Source organism: Poecilia mexicana, unplaced genomic scaffold, assembly GCF_051168715.1.
Source record: "Poecilia mexicana isolate PSO_F unplaced genomic scaffold, ASM5116871v1 scaffold_12, whole genome shotgun sequence".
NCBI lineage: Eukaryota > Metazoa > Chordata > Actinopteri > Cyprinodontiformes > Poeciliidae > Poecilia > Poecilia mexicana.
The window spans coordinates 10,819,942-10,838,421 of NW_028263381.1; the positions used below are offsets into that span (position 1 = coordinate 10,819,942).

The 18,480-nt window shown below is 39.5% G+C and overlaps 1 protein-coding gene across 3 annotated transcripts in view; it reads right to left on the reverse strand.

Moving 5' to 3' along the window:
- The window catches only part of znf462 (zinc finger protein 462), a 53,509-nt gene extending 51,871 nt beyond the window's left edge, over positions 1-1,638 (reverse strand). For all 3 annotated transcript variants that reach the window (XM_088010910.1, XM_088010911.1, XM_088010909.1), the window contains exon 1: positions 1,343-1,638. The gene's annotated coding sequence lies outside the window, so the exon portion shown is untranslated. The remainder of the gene's footprint in view (positions 1-1,342) is intronic.
- Positions 1,639-18,480: the final 16,842 nt, after the last annotated feature.

The following is an 18,480-nucleotide window of genomic DNA, read 5'->3' on the forward strand; positions in this document are numbered from 1 at the left end:
CATTGAGGTGATATGCTACGCCATGCTCCAAAATGCCATTCATTCCAGCAATTTCTTAGGTCTCATTAAAAATGAGTGCAGAGAAACAATACTCTATAACATTTAAGTAGAAGTAGTTTTGAAACTTTAACTTTTTAAAACCCTGGTAGATCTTCAAACCGGTGGCCCGACCGAGACCATCTGTACGCATGTAAGCGAAAGCAAGAATCTCATGGGAGTTAACACCTTGAAAGCACCACCACTTTTAAACTTCTCCTGCTTCCCTTTCAGCAAGCTAAAACTTCAGAGCTGAAAAAGCAGCAGAAGAAGGAGGAGGAAGAAGAAGAAAAGGTGGATGAGCTCATTCTGAACACAACCTTTGTTCTGCCTGCCTGTCTGACTCCAGGGGCTCTCCTTGGAGACTCATCTTTCCTTCCTCCATTTTATGGTGAAGCCCTACTTTGTGTGACATACCTGACTTGAGACCAGTGACAAGCAAAACAGCACCTCCAAGCAGTCAAGCTGGTAACACTGAAGCAATAAGCACCCAAGAAATAATAATTAAAAAAAAGCTTAGAACATAATATAGGTAGAACCAAACTGTGGGTTATCTTAGAGATATCTAACTCCAACGCTGTGGAGAACGGAGTCCAAAAATCGCTAGCTGATAAGGTTTCTTTCTCTAGAAGCTGGGAGGAGAAGGAGGGGGATAGGAAAGCACTGGACATGGCTTTTCATGGTGAGTGAGTGAGTGAGTGAGTGCGTGTGTGTGTGTGTGTGTGGCTGGACCAGCGGCTATGGCAGCTTCTCTGTGTCGCTAATGGAGTCTGGGAGAGGAGATCAACCCAGAGCAATGGCTCCTCCATGAAGCTACCGCGCAGGCACCAGAGAGAGAGAGAGAGGGGGGGGCCACCGACTAATTCCCCTGACCAGACATGCCGGCGGAATAACAAAACACTCCGCTCCGGTGCTGCCGAAACACGCAGGCGAGCCTCCTACTTTGCGCCACCACCACCACCACCAACGCTGCCGCCGCGTCCATTTCCTTGTGTCACTTTGACAACAAACCGAAAGGCGACATAAGCGAGGAAGCAGCGGCTTGGGAAGCGAGAAGACCCACTTGACTTTTTGGGCTGCCTAGTGACTAAAAAAAAAAAAATCTCGCCCCGACTTCCTCGTCTGGACCCTGGACTAAAACCGAGCGAGCACGCAGCTCTTTCCAGGTCATTCACGAGGCGCTCTCCAAATTATATCCCATGATCTACCACACCGACGTTCTCTTGGACCTTGAAAGCCCAGCAGCAATCTTGACGAAACTGGACGCACAATCACAAGAAGGGGAGATTAAAAACCAAAAACTCACTGGTACAATCTTCTCCTCGAGCGATCCTCCCGAAAGTTGTCCTCGTATTTCATGCGTGCGCCCGGTCGGTCTAATGGATGATCGCCATCTTTCCTGCTTCTCCTTCGCTGCAGCTGCAGATGACCTGAGATCCGTCTGTCTCTGAATAATGAGCAACCACACAGACAAGGAAGACAATCTGCAAAGCAGGCTACACAAAGAAGTTTGGGAGACTAGCAAGCACCAGAGGGTGCACAAGAGTTTACGATGAGACGAGGAGAGAGCATCAGCAGGATGGACAATGTCTCTGCCCGAGAAGCTCATCCTTCATCTAGACTGAAGTCAGATGATCTGCAAAGCCTTATCAGCGGCTCAGAGCACCAGCAGATACACGCGGCCACCGTGAATTTTATATAGGCAGGCAATACTATGTGCGCAACGTCATGAGGTTATCTGCAGTTCACCTTGGTGATGCTGCAGCTTCACACCATACATAAAAATATAGATATTTACACAAATACATAAATAAAAAAATAAAATATAATTTTAAAAAAACGTATTTAGTAAGACAGAAAAATACCGTTTCAGCTGTTTGTAAACACAGCCACATTTACCACAAAGGGTTTTTCTAAATAATCAATTAACATAAATTTAATATTTTTGTTTCTTATTTTATGCCCCTTGCTCCAATCACAAAAAAAAACAAAAAAAAAAAAACATGGCTGATGTGCTCCTGCGGGCTACTGCTGTGACCAGCTAACAAAAGGAGCCCAGCACAAAAGGTGCGGGGGTCCTCCTCAGATGTATGTCAGTAGTAAAAGGATGGGGTTGGATGCCTGAGGGGGGGCGGAGGGAGCTGAGCTGCAAGAAGCCAAGAGGGCAGGCATGCATATATGGCTGGGTGGGTGGTTAGTGAGGAGAAGCAACCTACCTGCCTTCCATGATTGAGCAACTATCTAGAGTGTAATATATCACCTGAGAGCCTGTTTTTAGTGAAGAGGTATAGGGGAATATTACTATATTTGCTGTGTTTCAGCAAAGTCACACAAGTCACATTTTAATGCAGTTGCATAGAAGAATTTAGAAAAAAAAAAAATCTGACACACCACTCAAAATGGGAAAGAGAAGAGAACTGCAATCTGAGAACCTCTCTTTTATTTTATTTAATTTAAAAAAAATAAGCCTTTAGAATCATTGTGCAGTTTATATACGGTATGCTTCTGCAAAACATGTCTGATATAATAACTATTTCATCTTCTCTTATGAAGACAGTTATGCTATTCTACATTATAGTGTTAGGGTTCGACATTTGAATGCAATGCATCATCAAAAAATATATTAAATATCTACAATGTCCCAACCTTTTAAGTATTGGAGATTATCCTTATTTTGTCATGTCTTGTTTTTTTTTTTTTTAGTTTTCAGTTAAATTTAAGTTAAGTTTATTTAACAAAATGACCTAGACTTTAAAGGTTTAATGAACAATTATGGTGCCATGTCATTTTATTTATTTATTATTTCCCTTATACCAGATGAAGATCATTAAAACAACAAAAGAAAGAACTATAGTCAAAAATCAAATGTGATACTTCTTGATAAAATTTTTTAAGTGTTTGAGAGCATTCAAGAGATAAAAATAAATGTGCAGACGTATTTAGAGTTAATAGAGATGAGTCGAGATAAATTTATTGTAGTACAAATATGACATTTATAGAGGATTGAGAAGAGTGTATTTTTAATTTTATTTGAACAAATCCCCACAGATTTAACAGATAATACAATTGTTGTTTCTGTCCAAACAAAGCACAAATTGTGAAAATTAAAGATTAGCTATGTAAACTTAGCCTTTAATAATGACTGATGTCGATGGGTTCACGATCTGCTTATCAACCAACAGGAACAGTTTTAACTGTACAGAGTAAAACTGCTGCTCACCAGATATGGCTCTGCAGGCCACCTGCAGAATGTTCAAATGAGGTTCACATGGACAAACCAGAGAACTGTTGGAAAATATTTCTAGGTTGTTGTTTTTTTTTCTTTGTCATAACGTCTTTATTTGGGGAGAAGAAACCACTGAACTCTAGCTTTTCAATTTATCCCAACTTTGGCAACTTTCCTGAAGTTGCCAAAACAGGAAACTGACTGTTTTGGCAACTTCTGGGACTAGACAGGTTACCATTGATTTTGGAGAAATAAATTCCTAATCATACCACCATAAAAAAAAGCATTCTATAAAATGAGAAAATAAGTTAGCATTTTTGTTTGGTCAGTTCAGAACTCTGTATTTCTCCAAGATAGCTTTAAGGAAACACAAAGAGATTTAATTGCAAATGTTTTACCCCATTTTTTCCACATCCAACCTCTGACATGTCGTACTTTATCCAGTGCAATACTGCAATATGGTGATTTGCTTTGTGGGATTCCACGCATGAATCTGATGACATTTTGAGGTCATATTTATACAGATTAAGAACATTTTGAAGGCTTTACAAGTCTTCAAATGGCAGCATAAATCAGGTCAGTGTTTGGCTCGGCATGTGCTTGTCTATTAATCAACACACAGCTTCTTAGGTTTGTTGGCCAGAAGGTTGTTCCAAGCATCATGGAGATCTTACCACTGTTCCTCTGTGGATTTAGACTACCCACCAGCTTCTGCGCCTTCATCTAATCCCAGACTGACTATGTTGTTGATATATGGGCCCTGGGGGAGGAAAGGGGGTGGGGTGGGAAATGCCATCTGTTGCAGGACTCCTTGGTCCTCTTACTAGAGAAGATGTGTTCTGTACGACAATACGAAGTACCTTGAAAAGTATTTGCCCCCAATAATTGATCAAATTTTGTCACTTTATAGACCAGCATAAAGTAGAGCATGCTTAAAAAAAAGACAAATATAAATCTGTGAAAAAGTGTGATGTGGATTTGAGTTCAGCCTCTCTCAGTTAATATCTTTCATCAGAAGGATGAAAGGATGATGCTAGTGAGCCATTCATTTGATTCGGTTGTATTGCAAACAGTGGCTCGGACATGTCCAGTTATGTCAACGGCCATATGGGCGGTTGCCCAGGGCAGCATTAGAAAAGACAGGATAGGGAGAGCACAAGTTTCTATTTCTTTTACCCATGTTCAGTCAGGTGGTCGTTGGCGTTTTCATGTCCTTGTCTAAATATCTCAAACATGCAGGACAAGAACCTCTTTTGACTGATTGTGGAGACAACTGGTCTCACAAGTACTGTACACCCAGAGGGTGAAGCATTTGTTCATGAAGTGCAGTGTTAGTCTTCTTAGGCCAAAAGTAAAAAAAAAAGAGCTCACATCTTCCATTTTCTTCAAAATGCAAATTTTAAATGATCTTTATTTAAATAAAACAATTGCTTTATTGTTAGATCTGTAGATTGAAGGACTGACATTTGTTTTATCAACACATTATCCTTCCTGCCAATAGGTGACTAGGGACCTCTTGACTCTTTCTCTAATTCCAAGCCTTTCAGGTTAGGTCATGGGCTGGCATCCTGCATTTTTTAGATGTTTCAGTGGTTGGTCACCTGACTTAAGTCAGGTATTTGATTCAGGTGAACTGGAGCAGGGCTACATCTGAAACAGGCAGACGGGATGGCTATATATTCAGTCTGTAGTTGTATCATATTTTTCCCACTTTCAGATGATGGAATAAGCAGTCCTCATTGAGATGTTTAAAACTTGTGTTGTTGTCATATAAACTTAACAATGAATCAAACTAACTTTGACTTCACAACTTTCTCCTGAACCAGTTTGCTTTGTTCATTTGTCTTCGGATAGAAATTGTTTACTTATGCTCTTGAATAAACCATCTCAGATCTGCACAGAATCATTTTCCTCAGACTTCGCAGTTATGTGGTACATTCTGCTGGTTATCACATAAAATGCCAATAAAAGGCAGGAAAAGTTATGGCTTTGGCATGATTAGGAAAAGTTAAAGGAGTATGAGTACTTTAACGAGGCACATTGTTATGTCCACAAAACAAATAAGATGGAAAATCAGAAGTCTTTGTTATTGTAATATTTTTATTTTCGGTTTTTGTTTGTGGACAATAAATGGCCATATCTTATCCGACTTTTCAAACATTGGAGTTCATTGTTTTCATTAACATTGAGAGGCTTCAACTCTCCAACTCTTACTCATTTTGCTGCTTGTGTCACATAACAACCTCAGGCTTTCTGGTGATTGCTGTCTGACATCCACGCATCCATACAGAGCCAAATTCAATTTGTGATACAAGATACGTAGTTAATCATGTTTGATAAGTGTCGATGTTCCCTCTTGTGACTTTCGTTTATGAATTATGGATTGCAAGATGCATCTTTTTGTGGAGCGAAATAGAACGCTTTGGATGGACAAATGATTTTTGCTCTCGTGTTATCAATGTGCAATCCTTGCCACTAGAGTTGAAACACAAGTATCTCCTCAACGCTGTTGCTAAGCAGTGTGAAATAAACTGTATCCAAACGCGGACACCTTGGGAGCGGGGTCGTGTAAGAATATAAAGTATGAAACATCCTGTTAAGGATGAGATGACAGATGGAAACAGGAATGAGCTTTAGCTAATGCACTTCTATTGTGCCAATTCTCCTGTTGCAGTGACGTACATAACCCCATGTATTTCCCTACCAATGTGGCAATGGTCCCTTTGCCAAAATGTGACTTCCTCCTCCTTTGGGTTTTCCTCTGATGCAATGTCACTGTTCTGGCTGTTTCTTTAACACCCTTTACTTAGAGAGAGAAAAAAAAACAACACCTCAGATATACATGCCAGACATATTCAATGTCTCAGCAGTTCTTTGAAGAAACACCTCTGGAGGAACAACACGTGTACTGTAGACAAATGCACACTGTGTTGACAGTGCATGCTAAGAGGTGCTGGGGAGCAGTGAGGGTTTATCATGCTGCTTGGACATATGGCCAGTGAAGCAAATCTGATTAATACGGGATGGCCAGGAGTCCGGCGTACAACAGAGGATAGACTGCGCCAGGACATCCCCACTGGTCCGGCCTCCCCCTCACACCTTCCAAACTTAGCCTGCACAGCTAAAAAAGGACCTTCCACCGCAGATTCAGATGGTCAAAGCAGTGGGGAATCAGGAGAGGGGGTGTCGTTAGTTACAAGGTGAACAATGACAGGGAACTTTGTGGCCATTTTAGGAACTGGGGACATTTTTTGAGCCTAAATTCTTCTAAAGTTTCAATCAAAAAGAAAATTTAAGTAGAACGATTATTATGAAATCCATCCATCATGTATCCCAGTATTTTATTGTAGGGTTGTAGGGGGGCCGATGCTGATGTTTCATTGATAAAGCACATCACCCCAGTTCAAAAGTCTTTACACTGGCTCACTGTAGCTCAGAGAAAAGATTTTAAAATACTGTTGTTAGTTTATAAATCACTGAACGACTTAGCACCACAATATATTAAAGATCTGGTGATGTTGTATCAACCTTCTAGACCTCTGAGGTCTTCTGGTTCTGGTCTGCTTTGCATCCCTAGAACAAGTACCAAACATGGAGAACCAGGATTCAGCTTCTATACACCATACATCTGGAACAAACTTCAGGAAAACAGCCGAAACACTGAATTATTTTAAATCAAGCATGTTTAGAGTTGCTTTTGAAACATGATGAATGAAACATTTCACTCATCAAAAGGTTATGTTTGTTACTGGATTTCTCTATTGTTGATATTAAAGTGGTTTTTATGACTATTTCTGTGCTTTTATTATGTAAAGCACTTTGAACTGCCTTGTTGCTTAAATGTGCTATACAAACAAAATTAATTGATTGCATATAAAGAGGTAGCGAGTTGAAAAATTGAATTATTTGCAATCAGTTTTAGCCTAGCTACTTGCAATCAATAGAACAAGTCACACAGATTAAGCTGATAATACAATGACAAACTCTAAAACAGTAAGTTAGTTATGTGTTAATGCTTGAAAACGATTAACTTGAAAAAGACCAAACAAATGAGTATTTTTTTTTATTATTATTTTACGCAAGTTTAAAGAAAAGTCTATGACTCCAGTGTCAGTCAGAACTTTGACTATGTCAAGGGATATAAGCCTGGTCCATCTAGTCAAATTGTTAGAGATGTCGTGGCATCAATAGAAAAGAGAAGGCGAAAAAAATGAATTTTCAAATCTAACCACACCATTACTTATTCCTTTGAAATGAAACGGTTTACCTGGAAAGGACAATAATAATAATAATAATAATAATAATAATAATAATAAAAACATTCTGCTTTAGAAGACTGATAGACATTTGGAGAATGATAGTCAACCTTCTCTTATGAAAAAACAGAGAACTCATTGAAAGAACACCTTCTTTGATTTCCTCCATGCTATTTTTAGTATCAGACGTTTGCTGATAGAGATACTGTCAGTAAATCTTAAAGTAGAATGTTTCAGCTCATCTGAGCAATGACACGTTTGGAGAATAATAAAGTTCAGAATGTAATGTTACATGCTGGTTTTAGTCTGCCTGACCATCAGGTCATTTGTCATTTTCATTCACCAGTAACAGATCCAGGAGACAAACTCAGAAAACCCTCTCCTCAGTGACACTTTCAAGCTCATCCTTGGAGATCCCCAGGCATTTGGAGACCAGAAGGGAAATATTGCTTTTCCAATGTTGTTTGCGTCTACTCTTGGGGAGCTGGACCCAGGAAAACCTCTAAAGGATGGTGCCCAGAAGGCATCCTGATCACTTACTATTATATCCATGCAGGTTATATTGAATGAGTAAACTCCCTCTTTTGCTGTTTGCACAGAGCCAAAAGGAAGTTTTACTGATCTGCAACAAGATTCTGATTATCAGCCATTGTCACAATCCAAAACAATCTATGCAAAAACAGAAAAGCCACCAGACCAAGCAAAGCATCTCTGTTTCGCTTCATTCCTCTTTTCCACATACAAATTCTGTCCATTATTTTTAAACATTCATGGCATTTTGGACTCTGGTTTGGGTTCATCCTTAAATGGACAACTCACCCCGGTTTTGTGACACCAAAGCAAGCATAAATGATAAACTTTCCTCTAATGTGCTTACTCTACAGTAACAGTCCTGAGCTTTAGGAAGCTCCTAACACATCTTCATACATTTCCCTCTCTGTCACTTAAAATTCTGTTGTACCTGACAGTCACAGTGGATGCTGGCTTAGACTGCTCAGCCTGCAAAGATGAGAGTTCCTTGATCATTACCAGCGTAGGTCACAAGTAACTGTCACAATGACGGTAGATCTAGTAAAATATATTCCTTAGATGCAAAATATTATGACATTTCTTAAGCTTCTCAACCTGTGATCAAATGAGAACATGTTATATAAGAATGGGTTTAGTTTGAGTTGAATAATTTGTATATGAGTGTCTTTGTGGATATAATTTAGTATTTTGAATATTAAGATTGTGTCTTAAACAGACATAAAAAACAAATGTTTTCATTTATAGTACAAATAAGACATTGGTGACATTCCTGTCTGCATTTTAGGTCCACCTGCAAACACTTCATGACAACAACAAGTATTTTCCAAAGAAAAGAATGTCCCATATCCACTTATTAGAATAGACAAAAAAAAAAAATCAACACCAAAAATGTTATAAATTTTATACCTTTCATTTAAAAAGATCTTCATAAGACCTTTTCTAGTTTTCATGTCAACATTGATTAATAGAGCACTTTTTTCTCCACAAAAAAATTAAATGTTGAGCTATTTAGTTTATCATTAAACAGCTAAAAATAATGAAATACAAATAGTTTTTCATTTTTAAATCCAAAGTCTAATGTAACGCATCCTTTTACCTTGAGAATTTTGACCAATTTGTCACACTAATATTAAGAGAAGGAGCGTGTGTCATTGTCGAATGTAAATTAAAGTCAAGCTCTTTGACACAAACTGGACCTCACATTTTTTGAAGACAAGAGCTTTAACCCGAGGAGCCCTGTCCTCACAGTAAAACATGGAGATGGATCATCATGCTTGGATCTTTGTTTTTAATAAGGGTGAATCATAACATCACTGCGATGAAGAGCTGATAAATAAGTTCAAGTCCTATAAGAGCTAGAAGAACCGTCTTCCCTCAGCTAGGACTCTGTAGAGGGGTCCTGTTTGGGTCTTTCGGGATGACAGTGACCCGAAACCAACAAGAAAAACAAGAAGCGGATGTGGATAAATCACATGTAGGTCATGGAGTGGCAAAGGCAGTCTCAGAACCTCAATCATTTGCAGAGAGGTCTGAAGCTTGAGCTGTGAATGGAATCCAAGTACCTAAAGGATTTAGAGAGTTTTTTTTTTTTTTGTAAAGAGGAGTGGGCTTAATTCCCCCACTACAGATGTTTCAAATTCCTCAGTGTCAGTGGAATGAGCTCACAGCAAGGAGGTCAGTTGTTGTCAGAGTGTTTCTAGATCAGTCCCGTGTTTAGCAACGTTTTGCACTTAAGGTCAAGTTATGACAATCTGATCTCAAAGATTAAGACGTAACACTTTGTATTCAGAGAAAATGTTTAAAAATTAATGAGATTATGGTTCCTCTCTTCCTTTATTAAACTTCAGGTGTGTCATAGGGTTTAAGAACAGCTTAAGTTGAAAAATTATACCATGATTGTAATGAGGACCATGAGAAAATGTAAAATATTTAAGTCTTATTGAACACAACAGAATGCAATAACGCATTTTCTGTTATTTTTCTTCGAGAATATTGTTGACGCATGTACAATGCCTAAGTTTACATTGATGTAAATTTGAGTTTGTCTTCGATTTTCCAGTCTCTCGTTTTTCCAAACTAGAGACAAAAAATACGGGAAAATGTGTTTTTGTGTGACTCTGAGTGCGGCGTTGGCAGATAATTTCTCATTGTTGCAAACTTTACGGCTTTTAAGTCCTCATTGTCTGACCTCAGTGAAGTGATTGCCTCTGATAATGCCATTAACGAGTGCCTCCCCGTTCTCCAGGGCACAATCAAGAGACTCAGAGTGAAGAATACTTTCATTTCTGAAACACTTGATGACGTTCCTCTAGCCTGATTTATCAGGACCAAAAAATTACTACATCTTTTTTGCTTCCAAATTATCTAAATGATATCACACTAGAATACTTGAAGTCAGAATTGCATTTATCATAAGTTAAAGTCTTCATGTATTCTTCTTTTCTTCTATTTTAATAAGGAAACTTAAATTTGTCATAGCAATTCAACATCTCAACATGATAATCATTCTAAATGACCATGTAGAGAGACCACCAATTTCCCTTAATGGAGTACCACGAGGAAGCACACGTATGTAGGATGAAAAAATAAATAAAAATAAAAAAATCAGTGAAGTGAGGTGCATGTGTGCCAACCTTTCACATGTCTGGAATCGGCTACAAAAATAGCCACCAACCCAAAAAGTGGAATTGTGTTTGAAAAACCAGTGCATTTTAATGAAACAATTCAGTCAGGGAAGGCTGGTGTGTTTTTATCTACGTAAGTCAGGAAAATAGCTACTCTACCGAAGTTGCTCATATTTGTGCTCAGAGCAATTCTTCAGACAACTAGAACTGGGGCAGACAAGGTTGGATGAGGAGCTAAGCTCATCTTGCCACAACAAGCAGCAAAGAGAATGCCCCCCCCAAAAAAGATTAAAAAAAAAATCTATCTCATTACATGATCCATTTGTAAACCTTGATTTACAAATGGATTTTTTTTTTTTTTTTTACAAATACAATTTTCGGTTTCAATTGTATCTCATGAAGTTGACTTTACGGTATTTTTCTTAGATCTTAAGTTGCTTTATATCCTTTTGAATCCATCAAAATATACTGCTAATACGTTGATGTAATCAGCATTACAAATTTAACACAATGCAGCAACTAATAAGAGAGTTTTATAAAAGTTTGGTGTGTGATTCTTTTTAATTTAGCTATGGACTCGTTATGTTTTCCTACAAATGTGATTGTAACTTTACAACCAAATTCACAAAAAAATGTGAATTTTTCTTGTGTAAAATTAACAAGAAAATGATGAACAAATTTGAGGTAGACATATTTGTACATCCCACATAGTAGATGTGTAATTACTTCAGAAGCACCTGGATCTTCTTTCTCAGTCGCTCCCGCCCCCATCCTATTATCTGAGTTTCTGTCTGCAGGCAGTCTAAGATGCCCAGACTTTATCCTCATCAATGCAACAATAAATCTGCTCTGCCACAGGAACTCAAAAGTCCCCAGGTGAGCGCCGCACAACGAGGCTGTCCTATCAGAGAACAGCCGAGCACAGAGTGGACAGTGGCATCTCAGGGATTAAAAAACTGCTGCATCCACCGTTCCCCTGGCCCATTGACAGATGGATAAAGCCTTGGACTTCACCTTATTGAAACGAGGAGAGAGTGCCCGGGGAGCCATGAAATCCATAGAACCTTCTTTAAATGGGTTTGTAAGAGGCTTCCGCCTGGCAAACCACGGCTGAAAGAGCCCATTAAATAAAGCCGTGCTCCTCAGCAAGGAGCTGGGCAAGATTCATCAGAGAGGAGAAGGCAAAGATAATGATAGCTCATGGCCAGATGCTAGACTCTGGCTCCCTTCACATGTCATGTGGGACCATGTCAATAAGAGCAACAGCAGACAGGTAAACAGTGCTTCCTCACTTCTCCTCCAGGATCGTCTCTTCAGCAGAAAGATAAAGCGAACCTAATCTGCACACGTATTTGCAGTGCGGCACCACTTTGACCAACATTTATATTTGTTGCACAATCATGTCCATATGCCTACAGCTTTGCCCTGTTTTGTTACCATAAACTATTGACAGGGATTTTATGTTGTCAGTCAAAACAAAGTAAGGCATAATTTAACGTGAAAGGAAGAAGAGAGAATTTATGATGCAAATTAATGCTTTCAGAAATCATCTAATTGATAAGTAGAGGTCACCTGTGCATAAATTATTCCCTGTCTAAATACCCCTAGCAAAATGGCTGTTAAGCATTAATCAGAGGAACAGCCCATGGTGACCGGAGGAAGAGCAGAGATCCAAAGCTCACTCTTATTGGAGAAAGAAGAAGAAATACATGGTTCCACTTATAAAGCTTTGAACTATGGATGGATGAAGCTAATTTGTATGTCTCCCTTAAAATATTCATCCCACAGTTGAATGCAACCGTTGAATGTGACACATTTCAGCTACGATGTTGTAAATTTAAGTTCCAAGAAGTACGAACACTTCTGGAAAGACGGCATGCAGGCTTGTGCATTTTTACTGCATGCATTTTATTGGCCAGAGGTCTGAGGTTGTCACTTAGTCGGGCTTGAAAGGTGGTGCAACTTTCTTCTCTCTTGGTTGTCTGGAAAGACCTTCAGTGAAGGTAGAACTCAGCCTGGATCAGATTTGAATATCAATGTGGTCAGATGAGACGGAAAGCTGTTGGAAGGAAGGAGGAAGAATGTCTGAAGAAAGCCTCCAGCAGAACGGTGGGTGAGAGATGCGGGGAGAAAGGAAAGGGAAGATCTGTCACTTGCTCCTTGTTCCACCTGCTACCCCGTCGTGAACCCCGTCAGGAGGGGAGAAACTGAACCCTGATGTCTGAGGGAGACCCAGTGAGAAGAAAATCATGGGGTGGTAGGGAAAGGATGGGGTAGGGAGGGGAAGAGCTGAAAGGTGAAGGGGAAAAATGTACAGGGTTGAGGAGACAAAAGTGGGTGACCTGCAGAAGAATAATGGTGTAGAGTAAAAAAGGGGTTGAAATATATGCATACCTTTGCATATTTCAGATGCCAAGTCCCAAAATGCGGCAGCTAAACACGGGGGCTGGCAGATATGCAAATGGGAGGATGTACCTGTGCACCACCAGATTACTTTTCCCGCATTTGCTATTCATATATTTGCAAGGTGACTCACTTCAGACAAAGCAGGTGATCAAGAGCTCTTTCCTTTTTCCCCTCTCCTCCCTCCTTCTTCCTCATCTGAACGGGGGTGAGGAAAGGAGAGCCAGCAGAGGAGCGATGGATCCACAGCCTCAGCAGAAGTCATAAGCCTTGCAAATGCTGCAGCCCCACAATTGCATGCCCTAAGATTTGATATGTATTCTGTCAGCAAACCCCATTTAATCCATTTTGCTGTCAGCTCCCCTTAAAAGCATCTCAGCTAATGCAAGCAGAGTTGGGATTGCAGCGAAGAGGCAAACAAGGCAGCAACATCTATTGCCAACAGTCACAAAATAGTCTGGGAAACGTTTCACATTTTCATCTTTGCATTGTTCACTTTGCTGCTCTGAAGCAATTTTATGCAAATCGGCTTTGATCGCTCAAGCTTGTCCTCGGATGCTCACAGATTTATAGATTCTCAGATTCATATCTACTGTATAATTCCATATATTAGTTGTTTAATTAATATTCTTTTGTTCATTTAGAATGTTTTAGGGTATTTTTGCCCTTTTTTCTGTGCAACATATCTTAAACCAAATCAAATTGAGTGGTACACGTGGGAAGAGATGTTCAAGTCTTGCTAGAAATTCCCAGTTTTTTTTCTAGATTTGCCCCGTATTTACCACCCATCTTGTCACCAGCTTTCTTGTCACTGTTGACAAAAAAAGATCCTCATAACACGAAGCCGCCACCATGTCTCTCTCTATGGGGGTGGTGTGTTTTGTCTGAAGTGCAGAGTTAGGTTTCCACCAGCACAGCAGTTCTCTGCGAGCTAATATGCTAATGTTAGCATGATCGCCATCTCAATTCCCTTAGGAAATCTTCCTAATGATTGCTAAACTAAGTGAAAATGAGATAATCAAACTGCAGTGATTTATGGTTGATTCAAGACATATCTAAATATTCATGACAGTATTTTTTCCGCTGCGTAAATTCAATCTATTTCGTGCAACAGTAAATTTAAAGAGACAGCTACATCGTTAAGAATGCAGAATTTAGATACCAAACATGATAGATGTTAAATATCTTAGAAAGCTGGGTGTTTTCACACACCAATACCGACTGGTCAAAAATATAGCTAATCTATCCAAAGCAGTAAAAGTTTTAGCCAAAAGATTTATCTGTACTCTGGGGAGAAATCAGTACAGACTGATTTGTTTCTCTGCACCAGAATCCCAACAATCTTCAGAAGGCTTTACAGTGAGATGAGATCCTCTGTAAACTTCTGGGTTTTTCTTTTCTTTGCTTTGTGATCTGTCACCAAACACAAACGAAAGGATTGTAAGAGTACGGCGATGCACATTTTCCACATGATATTTTTCTCAACACTGTTCCCTCGCATGTGTGAAACACGGCACATAAAAAGCACATCTGCAACAAGTACAACAGCATGGCTCTCCAAGGTCACATCTTTGCACTAAGGATGTCATGCAATCATGAGAAATAAATGAAAGTATGCCACTTCCTGAGGGAGGAAACCACAACAAAACATTGGGTTGTGGTCAAATATAATCCTATATGTGTGTGTGTGTGTGTGTGTGTGTGTTTCAGCATCTATCGTAAGATTACAAGAATTTGACTATTTCCCAAAATCCATACAGGTTCTCTTTTCATTTTATTGTTTTAATGATGATGTAAAAAAGGCCACAGCTACAGTGTGTCAACTCTACAAAGTCTGCAAAATTATCTCTGTGGATCAAGTCCCAAAAATCCAATCCAATACTCAAGGCATTATCATGACCTGCATTTCTGTTGTGTCTTCCTTCAAATTACCGGGTTCTTTCCTTTAACTCATTATTTTTTCCTGTGTTGTTACAGCTCATGTTATAAATATAAACCTTTCTGGTTTTTAGCAGGGTTTTATATGATAAATTAATACAAAGTAATACATCATTGTGCAGTATACTTCACAGTCTGAAATTCTTAATCATAAAGAAGATAAATTGTGGCTACAATAAAAACAAAGCCAATGATATGAGAAGGGTATGTATGGACTACTTATAAAGCTTGGTATTCTTTGAATGCTGATGTGCCTAATTTCGTAAATTAAAACAGATTCTCTCTTTTCTTTTGGTCAATATTTAACTCAAACAGTTTAGGGCGATTAGGATATTTTTGAATCGCAAATAGCAAACAAGGAGAGTATTTCTACACCATTTGTGTGCCATGCATTAAATCGTGGTGACAGAGCAATTCAGAATGTGAATTTCCTCATGAAATTAAAAGCATGACTGGAATGCTAAATAATCCAATTTACTCTCTATTCTTTGTGAATGATTTAGGGTTTATTTGAAATCCTAAACAGCGGGCGGGAAAAAATCCGTGGCCAGGATCCTTGAGAGAACATTGTTATCTTGTCTATTTCTTTGAATCTTTGAACCTGCGCTCTCGTAAGGTCAGACAATAAATAGATCTGGAAGATATGGAAGCAGGTATGAAATATTAAAGCCGTGGTGTAAGTCCGGGGAGCGCAGAAGAAGTTGTCGGCATTTAATTTCACTTCTTTGTTGAGATTTCCTCCTGCCACTGTCGGCGGCGTCAGCAGATTCCCTTTGCTTGGGCTGAAATTCATGGGACAAGTGTCCATGTCAGCACTTTCTCCCCACCCCTCAGCCGGGGCGAGCAAAAGGACATCACATTTGTCAGCTGCACTAAGCCAGAATTATAAGGACAAATAAAATAGTGTGTCTGAGAACGAGGCCTCGTTCAAAGAGGATGTCCTTTGGGCCGAGCGAAATGATAACTTGTGAAGGCTTTTCAGATGGGGTGACAGTTCTCTGCGTGTTTGTGTGCATTCACGGGCCTGCATGTGCGAGTCAAAGTGCGGCTGTCTGCGTGTGGATGTTTGTTTTTGTGAAAACATTCCTTTTCAAAGCATTTAAACGTGGATTCTTGTGATATCTCTGCTGCAAGCATGTTTTGAAAGAAGCTTAATACGAAATCAAAGTTAAATTTGATCTGTTCTCTCTTTTCCTACAATGAAATACAAGCTATGTCTGGAGCAGGTACAATTGGTCTCTTAAGCAACGGTTTAAACTGCTTGCTGTTCCTTTCAGCTCTGTCGAACAAATATTAATGATTGGTTGTCACTAGTTACATCTCTCTTTAGATGATGAAAATCTTTATTTAAACACCAACAGTTTTTTTTTATTTTTTTATTAGATATTTCCCAGATATATTGGCTTTGAATTAAGTTTTCACATAACCAGAAGAAAGAACTTGATCCACCAAAAATATGAATAATAAGCGCAGCCATTTTCCCATGAATTATAATGAGCTGTTGACACAGTGCATTGACATATTTTGCTGGCACAGTCAAAACATTGGCAAGTGAAATTCAGCAGCTTAATTTTGATATAAGCACAGCATCTTTTGATGCACACATCATTTATCTTCAGTTAAATAAGGATCTTAAAAAGCTTGAAAACAATCACGTTGGACAAAAGGAGAATTTTAATGCAGTTAAAAATGAAAACATGTAGCCTGAACGTCCTTTCAGCTACACACACACACACACACACACACACATGCAATTCCAGCTGTTCACAATGCTACTAACCTTCCTGTTATATTATTCTCTTGTTTTGCAGTCCACTTGGAAGACAACTTGTTCAACAATTAAAAACTGAGCCAATGATACATTAAATTGACTGTATGTGTTTTGTAGACAATCAAATTAATTGAAAATCATTCATAAAATAAGTAGCACACAATGTAAAATGATTATAAAACCTTTTCAGTTTTTCAGTCTTTGATTGGTACAGTTGTTCTATAGAACTATTCAGTTCCACAGAGGAAAAACATTGGAAAAATATGATTGTTTCTCTTGTTTTGTTTGACAGGTTTTAATGTTTTTCATATCTCTTGTTGCTGTATTTGAACCTGGATTCCAATATGTATTAGATGAGACCTTCCTTTTTGCTTGATTGACTTCATGAAATCAAGACCGAATCTGTCATTAAAGTAGACAGACCACATGAATAAAATAGGAACTTGTAATTCTATGATCTTTAGCCATATGGATTACTGCAAGTGCATGGATGTTGGGGGTGCGTGAGTTTGCGAGGGATAGAGGTCTGTACCAGTTTGTCACCTGATTAGCTCAAAGATGTTAGAAAAAGAGAGAAAGAAATTTTGAAACACAGGCACAAAAGATCAGGGCAGAGCAGGTAACCTTGGCTCCTGAAAGCAGCAGTTGCCTCGGGCAGACAAACACCAGATACCCCACAGGACAGTCAGAATCTGGACATGGAAACAGGTCTGCAACAAAGCACAGGAACAGCTGTCCTTAGGCCAACGAGGCAAAGGGTCAGACGCAAGGCACTGAAATCCCCAAAACAGCCACATCCCCCACTGCAGGCCAAGCCCGGAGCCTGGTTACCTCAGTGGTCAGGCACTCACCCATCAAGACCCCTCGAAACCTGCCTCGAGCCTCTGGCTGGCAAGCATCCGCCCGCCTTGGCGACCAGAAGTCAGAGGGCATGGAGCAATCTCATCTGGTGAGGCAGCCAGAGGGAGGCCTAGAGGAAAGGATCTCCACTAGAACACAGAGCTGTCCCTACGGCCCCCTGCTGGCTGACGCGTCCCTGAGAAAAAATGGGCTGCCAGGCAGGGAGCAACAACACACCAAGAAGGACAGCCCCCTGCTGGGCCCTCCCCTGTGACAGAGCCAAAGCACCCAAGGTCATCTCTATATCACTAGTCCTTTGCCTAATGGGCACAGAGGCAAAGGAGAGCCATGCCACACCCCCTGTGCCCAGCCCCCACAATGCATGTGGGTCTGTGTTAAAGGAAAATGTCACTATGAATGCAGGTGGGAAAACTGGGATTACAATCTGGGAGTTAGAGACTTGCTGAGCACAGAGTCTACCCCGCCCCAAAACCCCTTCTGTTTCGAAGACAGTCAGATTGAGGAACAAAATGGGCCAAAGCAGAGACAATATTACATTATATATTTCAAGATAATTCCTATTTCAAATTAGCTTCAAACATGGCAGCCATGTGTGCAACCACTGTTTATCTGACACCAGAGAGGCAAGTTTATAAAAGACAAGCAGGCTAGTAAACAACTTGCACACTTGACATGTGAGTGAATAATGTTTTCTGAGCTCAGACATAAGCAGAAATGTTAAAATAATATGGAAAGTATTTGCTTGATCTTGGTATCACATCTCAAAAGTTTTCCTGAATTTGCATGTTGCTCTCTGTTTTATGATTTATTAAGAGATATCTGAAGTAAATGTAT